The sequence below is a fragment of the Arachis ipaensis genome, chromosome B03 (assembly GCF_000816755.2).
Source record: "Arachis ipaensis cultivar K30076 chromosome B03, Araip1.1, whole genome shotgun sequence".
Classification (NCBI taxonomy): Eukaryota; Viridiplantae; Streptophyta; class Magnoliopsida; order Fabales; family Fabaceae; genus Arachis; species Arachis ipaensis.
The window spans coordinates 93,700,056-93,713,478 of NC_029787.2; the positions used below are offsets into that span (position 1 = coordinate 93,700,056).

A 13,423-nucleotide genomic window follows, 5' to 3' on the forward strand; every position below is an offset into this window, starting at 1 on the left:
CTATTTTAATTTCATTGAATTTGAGCTTTGAGTATTAAATTTGGTATATATGTGTTATAAATGTGTATTAGGTTGTGAATAAATAATTGGAGCTTGAAATTGTGAATACCGGAACTTGGAAGAAGCTGTGTAGTTGAGGTTTTGGGGCTGTGATTGTTTTTAAATAAATTGCCTTGATCGTTACGTGAGAATCAGCCAAGGTATGGTTTAGGTTTCTTGCATTTAATATATAATATTCTGTGAAAACTTAGGCTAGATGACCGTAGGATAAGTTGGAACATATGTATATATTGTGGTTTAGTGTTTTGTTATTAAATATGGATTGATGTGGTGCTGATTAGTTGAAGAATTGACAAATTGTTAATCATGGATTTGAGGGCACAAATATGTAATTCATGAACTATGGTTTGATTGTGAGATTTGGCATGTGTATATGCAATTAATGATGGTGGATTTGGCATGTGTATATGTGATTATTGTTGGTGTGAAGGGTGATTTTCATGGTGGTTATGGTGTTAAGGAAGAAGGATTTGTTGATGTTAGCATGTGTAGGTTATTGTGTTGGAAACATGGAAATTGTTTGAATGAGGAAAAAGGTGTTGCAAGTTTACCAAAGTTGGTTTTTGGCCAAACTTCGGCGAGGCATAACTTGGCTTTCGGACTCTCAATTTATTTCCAACTTGTTTTGAAATGAAAATTGCATTCGTGAAGTTTATGTCATTCGAAGAACGGGTGAAAAATATTTTAAATCGAAGAAGTTATGGATGTTGGAAGATCATACCCCAAAATTGTTTTTTTTTACAATTCTGTAGCTCTGACTATTGAGTCTATTTTTTTCGAAGAACGTACGTCCACGCGTACGCGTGGCATGGATTTTTGGAGGTGCGTACGTGACTAGTCCCATGCGTACGGGCAAGGGGCAAACAAGCATGTCCACGCATACGCGTGACCCACGCGCACGTGTGACATGAAAATTTTCACCCACGCGTACGCATGGCAAAGGGACGCGCACACAAGCTGCAGTTTTACATTCCCATGTGCACGCGTGAATTACGCGTACGCGTGGGTCCTCTTTCCGCAAATATGATTTTTAGCATTCTGAACTCTATCTCAAACTTCTAAGCCTCTATTTTCCGTCCTTTAGTCATTGATAATAGTAATAAACCTGATAATCAGATGAAGTTAGGAAATGGGGATAACTTGGAGATGAAGTAAAGCTGAAAAGCTGAATTGATTATGAAATGTTATGGATGATCATACATGATACTTGGCTTGAAAATCAAATGAATGATCATGCATGATATTTGGCTTGAATGACTAAATGATCTGAGATACGATATTCCCTGGGTAAAGTACCGTGGCTTGCTACCACGTGTACCAGGTTGAAAACTCGATACTCTGTTGACCCTACGACGTAAGGGTGACCGGGCACTTATAAATTCCCGGAAATATTAACCCCATTGAGCAATATTGATTATTTGAGAAAAAGCTATACATAGACTCTTGGAGATGCACGTTGAGGGATAGTCTAAGGTTTTCAAACTAGTTGGGTTGGCTGGATAACCGACAGATGAGCCTCATCAGCCATAGGACAAGCATGCATCATATGCATACTACTTTAGTTACTTTTTGTGCATTAGCTGGGTGTGCCTAAATGTATTTGCCATGCTAAATGTATATTTGTTACCTGCAGTATTTGTATTTTTCTTGTGCTTGCCTTTATCTGATTATTTGTCTGTGAAATGCTAATGGAGATGGAGGTATGGAGGAATGGCAGTACGGGACTTAGATTTAAGATTAAGTTAAGTTAGGTTTAGATACTCTTAGTAAACCACCTTTTATGGCTTCTATTTAATTCTTTAAGCTCTATAATATGAGTGTCGGGGTTCTAGAATTACCTCTGGCATTCCCAGGACCTTATATCATATGTGTGTGACACCTTTACCATACTGAGAACCTCCATACTACGTTGTTATTTTTTAGATGTAGGTCGGGAGGCATCTCATTAGGCATCTGGACCCCTGAGGCGAAGTGGTTACTGGGTTATTTTGTTGTACAGTAATGTATATATGTGTACTTAACTTTCTCTCCGCATAACTTGATCCTCTTAGATGTTTATGGAGAGACAAGATTTTGTGTATGTACATTTGAGTTTTGGATATGTAAATATATATACGTGTAAATATTCTCCGGCCAGCCTTAACTTCGCGGGCTGAGTTAGGAGCTTGTTGTCTTGTATCCTTGACTCTTTATTCCTACTTTTATTATCTTATGTCTGATAGTTATAGTTTTCTTCACACGCAAGTTATTCCATTTCTGGAGCGTTGCGCTTTTTTGTTTCACGATTTTGTTTTACCCATTTTTCAAGGCTCCTAGTTTATTATATTCTTTCTGCTATTATATGTATATATTTTAATTTTAGAGGTCGTAGCACCCCGCCTCCTCTATTTTACATCCTATGTGTAAAGTTTTGGGTGGTAGGGTATTACATTTGACATGTAGTATTTATTCTTAAATGTGTCAAATATTTGTTATTAATTCTTTTTAACACAAAAAAAGTATTAAAATACATTTTCTTCTAATATAAGACACTTATTATTAAAATACGTGTGTATGTACATAGACTAACTATTTTTCTTGCATTTGAATCGTGTTAGGGTATTGTGAGTTACTCTTTTGCACATAAATCGTGTTACCCCATAGTATTTTAGGTTAAAAACACTATAAATCATGCTACCTTGAGACGAGTTATATTCAATTTGAAAAGCTTAAAACTTTGGGATGATTTATGTACATTTCTAAAATGAATTCAATGCATATTTTAAAGAAGAACAAAATTCAGTAAAAAATGAGAAACTGATAATTGTAATTAATTTTTTTTTTAAAAAATATGTATTATATAATTTTTGTTTATTATTAAAAAATAATCTTCATCATAATATGACTCTTACATTACATGACATTGAATTTTGTTGAACACCCTGAACTTTAGACAATATCCATCATATATTGTTGTATTTTGTTAATCACAGCACTGTAATGTACACCTTTTGTAAATGTAACTGCAACATGGCATGCACTATTTGCTTTTTTTCTTGATATACTAGCGAAGTGTCGCAAGGATGTGCCAAGTTTAATAAAAGTCAGTTAATATTAAATTATTATTAGAATAACTAGTTAAGTATAAATTTTTTAAGTTAGATTGTAAGAATAAAATGATCTAATTTTATTTTTAAGAAAATTGTAAAAACATATAAGTTAAGATTAAGATTACCATTTAATTATAATAAATACATGATAGAAAAATTGTAAATTAAAGTGAATAAATATCCAAAAATAATTCATACAAAAAAAATAACAAATTTATAGAAGAATAAAAATATCTAAAATTACATATTAAATAGATTTTAAAATTATATATAATCAATTAAATTTATCTATAAGTATAAATAACATCTATGATTGTACCTTCTGCCTTGATGAATTATTCTAAACTAATACTCTTAATTTTGATTTTGATTTTTAATTTTGAAAGAGCAACATAAAGTTGTCTGTGTGTAAAATCATGCTTTGACAAGTATAGTCCCATATGTTTAATCCTAAAACTTATTAATAGTCATAGATAATAACACATACCAGAGAAAAAGAGCCATTTCCTAGGATTAAGATCTAACATTACAATGACACTATCACCGACTTCACGTGCTACATAATACCACAAAAGTAATGTAAAATTATAAATATACATTAAAAGAGCAACAATCAAAATAATAATGATAATAAGAGAAATACAATTATGGACATTCAAAAGAGCATAGAACATTATATATCACATAAACAAGTCTTTTGAGAACTTCATAGTTCTAAATCATTTAAGAAATATGAATAGTTATTTTTCTAGAAAACAGAATACCCAATGCACACAATGCAAAATGGTTGATCTCTAAACTCTCATTATATAGAATAATAGGTTCACATAAATGGAAGAGTCTAAAAAAGAACTATCTTAATTCTATAGGAACAGAGGCTTTCAAAAGAAAAATAAAAAAAAATGGTTTAAATGCATATATTTGTCAAACATAAAATTTTTAAGATAAAGAGACAAAGTCACCATCTCAACAAAAATTAGCTGAAAAAATGTAGCATGTGTAATTAGAGCGTAAATATACAATAATGAAAGCTAAAGAAAGCTAAAGCAGCAAAAAATAAATAGTCACTCCAAATCATAAATATTCAATCTTTGCATAAGCCAGATCCACCTCATTGAACTAAAATATAACTACTAAAAGAAGAATATCAAATACTAATGTTGCGAAGCAATTGATATATACCATTAATATAAAAGGAAATAAATTGGAGAATAGAGTGTACAAAATCTACTGTCAGTTGTCAGAAATTCACAATTATGATTTAAACCATAAAATAAATCGATAAATGACTAAGTGGATAAAAAAACGTATGACATCCCTTAATTTTTTCTGAATCTAAAATCATTAGGAATTGTGGTGCAGAATTCTCTGTAATAAAAAAAGAACTCAATTAAACAATGGCAATCTAATATTTTAAATCAAAATTATATCCCTGAAATGGAAAAAATGAAGTCATAATATATAGGCAAATAAGCACCCAACTCTTTGAAAAGCAAATATGCACCCAACTCTTTGAAAAGCAAATAAGCAAGAGAAGGCACATGACTTTCAACAAAAATGAAAAAGAAAAAAGAGCATAGAACACTAAGTACAACGAAAAAAAAAACATAAAACATTAAGTACAACAAAGTACTGAATCTTCTTACTCATGTAATTGCTCAAGGGCTCTCTTATCAAATTTATTAGTCACATAAGCAAATTTTTTGAGAACTTCATAGCCCTAAATCATTTAAGAAACATAAATAGTTATTTTGATAGAAAACAAAATGCACAATGCACATAATGCAAAATGGTTGATCTCTAAACTCTCATTATGGAATAATAGGTTCTCATAAATGAAAGAGTCTAAGAAAGAACTATCTTAATTCTATAGGAACATAGGCTTTTGAAAGAAAAATTGAAAAAAAAATGTTTAAATGCATATATTTGACAAACATATAAAATTTTTAAGATAAAGAGACAAATTCACCATCTCAACAAACCATAAATATTCACCCCAAACCACAAATATTCAAACTTAACGCTAGCCAAATCCACCTCATCGAACAAAAACATAACCACTGAAAGAAGAATATCAAATACTAATATTACAAAACAATTGATACATACCATTAATCTAAAAGGTAACAAACTAGAACGAACGTAACTCACCCATAAATAAAACTAGTGGCCCCATTTGTGATTCTTCAAATCTTATTAATAAAATGAATGGTAATGGAGGATCTGTTAATTTTATTAATAAGTTCAGCTATGTCCTATTTCATGCATCTGCTCTCAAGTGAGGAAAAAGAAACTAAAAACTGTCAAATTCTGTGTTTTATTTGTTATTCGTTCTGTTTTCTTTTCCTCTTTAAAAAGTAGAATCTTGATTATGTATGAGTGAGATATCAAAAAATCTTTTGCATGCACACTAAAGAAAGAAAATTTTCTTTTTTTTCCCTTGATAATCTAGAATGATCCACGGTTCCTTCATGAGGACATTTAAAGTCTTGGCACAATAGTTACTAATCAAATCAGATATAAAATATTTAGACAAGGATAATTGAAATGAATAATTAATGACAACATAATAGAATATTAGAACATACACAAAGGTACACCACTAAAGAATCTTATAGAAACTTACTTGTTTATTCAAATTAATGTAGATATAGGTTGAATGTTCATTCTCATCAACAAACCCTTGTAAATGCCAAAAAGAACTTATCAACATCATCAAATTTACTATCAAGCGATGTGCTCGAAATACTTCACATCAGAATAGACCCAATCTCATACTAAAGCCTAAGAAAAAGATAACAAAAGAAAAATGAGGTTTCAAAAGGAGGAATATTAAGAATCTTAGTCTATAATGTATTGAAAAAATAAGATTCTAGAGAAGTTATATGAAATAAAAATCAAGATTTTAAAATATGCTTAAAAAACATATTGAAAAATATAATAGTAATGTCACTCTCAAATTAAAAGAATATAAAACCACTATTAAAAAAAATTAAAATAAAAAATAAACGCAATAACCCATCAATCAAATGTCAACTTTAAAAAAAAAGGAAACTGAAACAAAAGGGATTGCAACAAAGAAAAAACTAGAGTAAGGGATGCACAAAAGTTTACATATTCACTTGTTATTAAGAAAGAAAGCAGTAGAATCAGGGATTGCAAGATGTTAGTGTAAACCCTGTAAAGATTAGCGAATAATTAATTAATAAATTAATTTTTAATAAAGGAAATTAGAAATGTGAATTTTATATTAAAATAGGATAGTGCTAATTAAAATAACAATTTTGACACTAATTTTAAGGAATTTGGCCCAAGATTGGACCGAACGGGCCGAATTGGGCCTGTGGGCCCAACCAACTCATTAAATAAAATGAGCTGAAGTTCATTCTCTCCCTGCAGCATACAAACACACTGGAAACAATGGAAAAGGGGGAAGAACACCCCAAAGCACCAAACCCTTGATTCTCAATCAAATCCACATAACTTTTGATTCGGAGCTCCGATCGTCGCACCGTTTGCAACCACGCGTTCACGACGTCGAGCTCTACAAAGTCCAAAATATTGTAAGGTAAGAAAGTCACATTTTCTTCCTCAATTTCCTCATTTCCAGTTTCGAATTTCTTGGGCTTTGGTGTTGAGATTTTGTGTAATTTCAGTGTTTAGGATCGAATCAACTTGGTGGACTTGCCGAGTCGTGTCCCAATTTCCCGTTGGTAAGGTGAGAATCCTAGAAACCTAGCTAATTCATTGATTAAGTGTTTTAGGTATTGAATTTTGGGTATAAATATGTTATATATGTGTTAGGTGTGTATGTATGTATGATATGAAGTCTTTGGAGCCATTGGAAGCTTAGTTGGAAAATTGGTTGGCGCTAGAGTTGAACTTCGGTGTGGAAGGCTTGTGAGCTTGTCTTGCAGGGTTGTCTTGGATAATACATAGAAATCAGCCAAGGTATGGTTTAGGTTTCACGTATTTAATATATAATGTTATGTGAAAACTTAGGCTACATGACCATAGGGTAGGAATTGAATGCATGTGTATGTTAAATTATTTAGTGCCTTGAGAATAATTGTGAACTAAGCTAGGAGTTGGTTGTGGTTTTATATTGAGGATGAAGTATAGAATGTTGTATGAAGCTTTGATGATGACTGGCAAAGTGTTAAAGATTGAATGTATGTATATGATGAATGAGTGATGACCTTGTTAGTTAGTCACGAAAGTTTATGTATGAAATGATATAATATTGAGGAATGGTTGATTTGGATGATGGTGGTGCTGTAAATGATAGATTGTACTATGGTATTACTTGTATGAGTAGGATGTGGTTTTGAGTTTGGTTTTTGTAAAAATTGAGCTTTGAAGTTTTGTGTAAATTTGGTTTTTGATCAAACTATGGTGAGCCATAACTCGGTTTTCAGACCCCCAAATGGTTTCAAATTTATTTTATATGAAAATTGGGTTCTTGAAGTTTACGCCGTTCGAAGAACGGAGGAAAAATGATTTAAAACAAAAAAGTTATGTACGTCGGAAGTTTGGGATTAAAAATTGAAATTCTGCAGGTTTTTCTAACTTAGTCAAATTTTTGTTAAAACGTACGCCCACACGTACGCGTGGCCCATGCGTATGCGTGGCCCGCATGTACGTGTGATATGGAATTTTGGCGTACACATACACTTCATTTACAGATTGTCGTCACTGCCCCCTTTCTATGCGTACGCGAATAAACCTATGCGTACGCGTAGTACGCGTGACCCACGCGTATGTATGATATGGAATTTTGGCGTACGCATACACTTCATTTGTGAACTGTCGTCACTGCCCCCTTTCTATGCGTATGCATAGTGGGTCAGGATGCATGTCCACGCATACGCGTGACATGGGGTGCATGCGTACACGAATCTCCCATTCGCAACCGTGAGCTTTTGTTAGGCGTAAATGTGTACGTTTAATAAGGAGATGCGTACACGAACTGGTCCATTTGCACGTCCACGCGTACGCGTGGTTCCTTTTTCAGCAAAAATGGAGTTTTGTGTTTTAAAGCTTAATTTCAAACCTTTAAACCTCTATTTTCATTCCTTTGGTCCTAGATTTTGTTAGTAAGCCTAGTAATGAGTTGAATCTAGAAATAGGTGGTAACTTGGGGATGAAGAAAGTTTGAGAAGTGATGATTTAGGTATGAGGAAGTAGGGTGCAAATGTAAATGTATATATATACTACTTAAATTATAATTGGCTAAAGAAAAGAATGAATGTTGTATCTGAGTACTCTTTCTCAAAAGTGCGACCCCAGGAGATGGTGGAAGGTGAGGATCCCCTTCCTTGTTCCTCCTGGTATTGTAAAATCGCCCCAGTGAGATGGTGGGAGGTTAGGATCCTCTCCTTTGTTTCTCCTAGGCATATGAGAACGTACCTCCTGGGTAGATGCAAGGGTTGTGGTTTCACCCCACTTTTTTCAGGTTGGTTAGTATATAGGCTCCCCGGGTAGATGCAGGGGTTGTAGTTTCGCCCCACTTGCTTCGGGTTATGATGAGTACGTATAAAAGTGCAATTATAAGATATATAAGTGATGATGTGGCTATATACTATTTCAATTATAAAACTGGCTAAAGAAAGGAATAAATGCTGCATCTGAGCACTCTTTCTTGAAAGTGCGACCCCACGAGATGGTGGAAGGTGAGGATCCCCTTCCTTGTTTCTCCTGGTATTGTAAAATCACCCCCAGCAAGATGGTGGGAGGTTAGGATCCCCTCCTTTGTTCCTCCTGGGTATATGAGAACGTACCTCCTGGGTAGACACAAGGGTTATGGTTTCGCCCCACTTGCTCTAGGTTGGTTAGTATAGAGGCTCCCCGGGTAGATACAAAGGTTGTGGTTTTGCCCCACTTGCTCTGGGTTATAATAAACTATGTATAAAGATGCAAACATATGATGTATAAAGTGACTTTACAGCCATAATGAATGATTATGAGATGTTAATAAATGAATGTGAAATGATTATCTGAGATACAAGTTTCCCTAGGTAAAGTTCCGTGGCTTGTCACCATGTGTTCCAGGTTGAGACTCGATACTCTGTTGACCCTACGTTGTAAGGGTGACTGGGCACGTATAAATTCCCGGGAATGATAACCCCCATTGAGTAAAGTTATATATATGAATGTTTGAATTATGAATGAAAAGAGAAAAAGCTATGCATAGAATCATGAGGATGCTCGACGGGGGACAGTCCAAGGGTTTAGCAGCCGGACTTGTCAAATTGGCTTGATAACCGATAAATGAGACTCATCAGTCATAGGACAGTCATACATCATGTGAATATTGTTTGATTTGCTTGCTTGTGAACTATATGGGATTGCTTATCTGATTATAACTTGCTATTTGTTATAATTGTTATTCGTATTACTTGTGAACTACTTGTGTTTGCCTTGTTTTGCTTGTTTGTCTGTGCAACTCATAGGCGACGGAAGAATGGAGGAAAGGTGAAGAAGTTTAGTGTACAGGTTAAGTTTAGTTAGGTTTGAAAACCTTTAGATGACCAACCACTTATGGCTTCTGTTTTAAGTTCCTTAAGCTTTATATCCGAGTGACGGCGTTCTAGGATTGCCTCTGGCATTCCCAGGACCTTATATCTTATATGCGTGGCACCTTTACCATGCTGAGAACCCCCGGTTCTCATTCCATACAATGTTGTATTTTTCAGGTGCAGGTCGAGAGACACCTCGGTAGACGTCTGGAGCTTCTGCAGTGAAGTGGATTAATCTTGGGATTTTACTTTTGGTCCTTTGCTATATGTACATAGACTCTCCTTATATATATATATATATATGTAATTGTTTTATTTTGTACCTCCTACAGATTTATAGAGAACTAGGGTTTTAAACATATATTTCGGGCTATGGGTTGTATTTTCTGTATGTAAATATTCTCCGGCCATCCTTAGCTTCGCAGGCTGGGTTAGGAGCTTGTTGTTTTATATTCTTGACCCTCTATTCATACTTTCTGTTTATTTATGCTTTTGAACCTTAGTTTCTTCACATGCAAGTAATCTTGTTTCCTGAGCGTTGCACTTTTTATTTTTACGATTTTTGTTTTATCATTTTTTTAAGACTCCTCGTATACTATATCCTTTTCAATATTATTATATATATTTTTTTAGTTTAGAGGTCGTAATACCACACCACCTCTGTTTTACATTCTAGGTGTAAAGCTCTGTATGGTAGGGTATTACAGTTAGAGTACCACAAATCTAAATGAGAGCTTGGAGATCCCATAAATTTGGCTGTTGCAAAAAAATGTCTCTAAAAATCAGGCAGAGCTGCCGGATCCTAGACTCCAAGAATTCCACCTTTTTTGTTTGGAAAAAAAAATAAAGAAAGAAGGTTAAAAGTCTTAGCATGAAAAGCATGAAGATACATATATATATATCACCTTGACCACCTTCCTTCATAGTGGAACCAATAATGAGTGTTATTCATATAAGAGTATCAATAAAAATAAGATTGTTTATTATTTATTATAATTTTTTTATAATTAGTCGTCACTTAATAGTTAATAGTAAATTCTCAATATTTATGTATATGATAGCATAGTAAAACAGAATAACAGAAACAATAAACAATAAAAATCAATAGAGAGATAGTTAAATAACATATCTTTAAAACTTAAAAAAAGGTGGGGCATGCAGTTGAAAGAAAACACCATTAAATAATCAATAATAAGAAGCATTCAAATTGAAATAAAACTAGAAAAGGTAAAAGAGAACAAAATAAAACAAATCAAATTCAAAAAATAAATAGATAAATATCTGAATTATATGTATATTATAACAACAGTTATCCATAAAACGAAAAGTTGGAGGTTCTATTGCTATTTAGCAATTTGAAGAAAGAAACTGGTGGTTTATTCTTGGTAACTTAAGATAAATTTTTTTGATCAAAGCTTGAGGCATGCTGAAATAACTAAATGACAAAAGAACAAACAAAAAAGTACCAAAAAAAAAGAACAAATCAACAAAAACCCCATAAGTATATGACAACTATCAGTAAATTAATTGGGAAAATGAATTACCACTTATTTGTGATGTCTTCTAATAGTTTTTTTAGTGAAATTCTTCACACCCATGGATCTTATCTTCATATTACACTATCGAGAAGCCTTTGTAGCTTTGCTGTCTGGTAACATGTCCATTTTCATTGTTAGTAAGTTCTGGTTATTACTTGTTAGAAATTAGATCCCAAATAATTTTAGTAAAATCAACATATAAAAAAGGAACCATAAAAGAAACATTAAGCAAAAATATCTACCAAAATCCATAGAGAACCATGACCTCCACTATATTTGTGCTTGTACATAATGGGCTGAACCTGAAAAAAAATGCACAATAAGAATATTTAAAAGAGAGAAATTGTAGAATCCAAACCCACCAATAATCTCTATTGCTAACACCATGACTCACACCATACTAAATTAGATATCTCTTGTCTAGTAGATCCAATCAGTTTAAAGGATTCTAAATCCCAAAATTTTAGTGTACTGTCTGTTGACCCTACAATACAATTTTTTATATTCAAAAGCTTAAGAATAAACATTGAGACTTTCAATATTTTAGGCATCAAGTCACAACTAAGTTAACCAAAATTAGAGAAAAAAATATATGTATAAATGCCAAGTCCATACAAATACATATTATGCTTAGTATGAAAAAGTTAACTTGTGAGTGATCCATACATTTGCGCTTTCTACGTCAGTAATATATGTTTGGGGGATTGCATTGAAATAAAAAAATAAATTAGCTTCTTATTTAATTAGATCCTTATATAGAGAAGAGAAATTTGTCATACCTAATAAGATATTTAGATAATACATGTACTAAGATTGACATTAGTAAAATAATTAAGAAGTGAACTGAAATTTACACCTTGAATTATGTACTTATGCTGATAGTAGATTTAGATACTAAAAGCACCCACCACTGTTAATATAGAAAAAGTTTTCCTAAAAGAAAAAGAATTAACTAAAATAAAAAAACATACTAAGCTGAATTTAAGTCTTCGACTCTATTATCATTAAATAATAAATACTATATAAATTGATGTTCAATGCTTGGTTAACATATAAGTTGACTACATGTATAAGGTGCATCCCATATCTATCCTTAAACTTTAAGAAAATATAAAATTTGAATACAAATCTATCTAAATATAAACTGTCATCTTCTAAAATAAATAGAATTTAATTAGATGGTAAATGAAGACTACCATCATGTTTATGCTTTGAAATCAGCACATTCAAGTTGCTCCCCCACCTTGCACCCCAAACCAATTTATTAAAAAAAAATCACCATAGCTAAGATCACAAAATTTATTTCAATTGCAAGGAATATAACAATGTAACGAAGAGATCAAAACGAAGAGATCCGTCTTACATATTTCTATTGCTCACTCCCAAATATTGAACCAATCTCTGTATTTTTGCTGCATGCTCTGCTGCTTCAACACCGGTTTTTATATCAGGCTCGAAAACTATCTCAAGCAAAGGTGCCTTGCTCTACTTAGATCAACGATTCAACTTATCATGAAAACACCACAAACTTCAACATTCTTTTATCATGGATACAAATAGTTGAGCATATTATGTGCGATCTAACAATGAAATTACTAAAGATAGTTGAAGAATTGTCCAAATATGGATGTGTTAAAAAATATGTAACTCAGTATTGGAGGATTAAATTGTTCATAACACGCAGCAGAAGTGATAAAGTAATTCTATTGATCTATTTTGTGCTTAAAACTTTATTGAACTAAGATGATTAGATGCCAATACCTGAGTACCCTAGTGAATAAGAAACTTTCTCCTTCGATAGTACGAAGGTACTATGTGTATCCACACCAAGACTGATTCTTGTTGTCAACTCTTTGACCAATGGATTTAACTGAGAAATTTCTTGCAACTCCTTGCACCAGCAATTCTTCACTAAGAATTGGAATATTTGTGTATGTGGAGGTAGACGAAAAAGTTGTGTGTTTTTCTTTTACCACATACATCTATATATAATATAATATTGGTAACTGATTTTAGGATTAAATCTTATGAATCAACTTAATTTGAAATAGAATCAGTTAGGATCTTATCCATATTTAAAACTCATCATAGAATAAATAATTAATTATTTAATATTCTCAATTATCATATTATTATATTCATGGTACTAGCAAAGAATATAATAATATTCTATTTGAATTAACATAATTATTTATTTAATCAAATCAAAATAGTAATT

At 32.5% G+C, this 13,423-nt stretch overlaps 2 long non-coding RNA genes across 2 annotated transcripts; both read right to left on the reverse strand.

Moving 5' to 3' along the window:
• On the reverse strand, positions 1,824 to 9,854 carry LOC110270236. Its single transcript, XR_002359540.1, has 2 exons — positions 9,808 to 9,854; positions 1,824 to 1,957 (listed from the first exon to the last, which is right to left on the reverse strand). It is a non-coding gene; the product is annotated as an uncharacterized LOC110270236 (long non-coding RNA).
• LOC110270235 lies at positions 11,274 to 12,751 on the reverse strand. Its single transcript, XR_002359539.1, has 4 exons — positions 12,569 to 12,751; positions 12,062 to 12,138; positions 11,448 to 11,507; positions 11,274 to 11,315 (listed from the first exon to the last, which is right to left on the reverse strand). It is a non-coding gene; the product is annotated as an uncharacterized LOC110270235 (long non-coding RNA).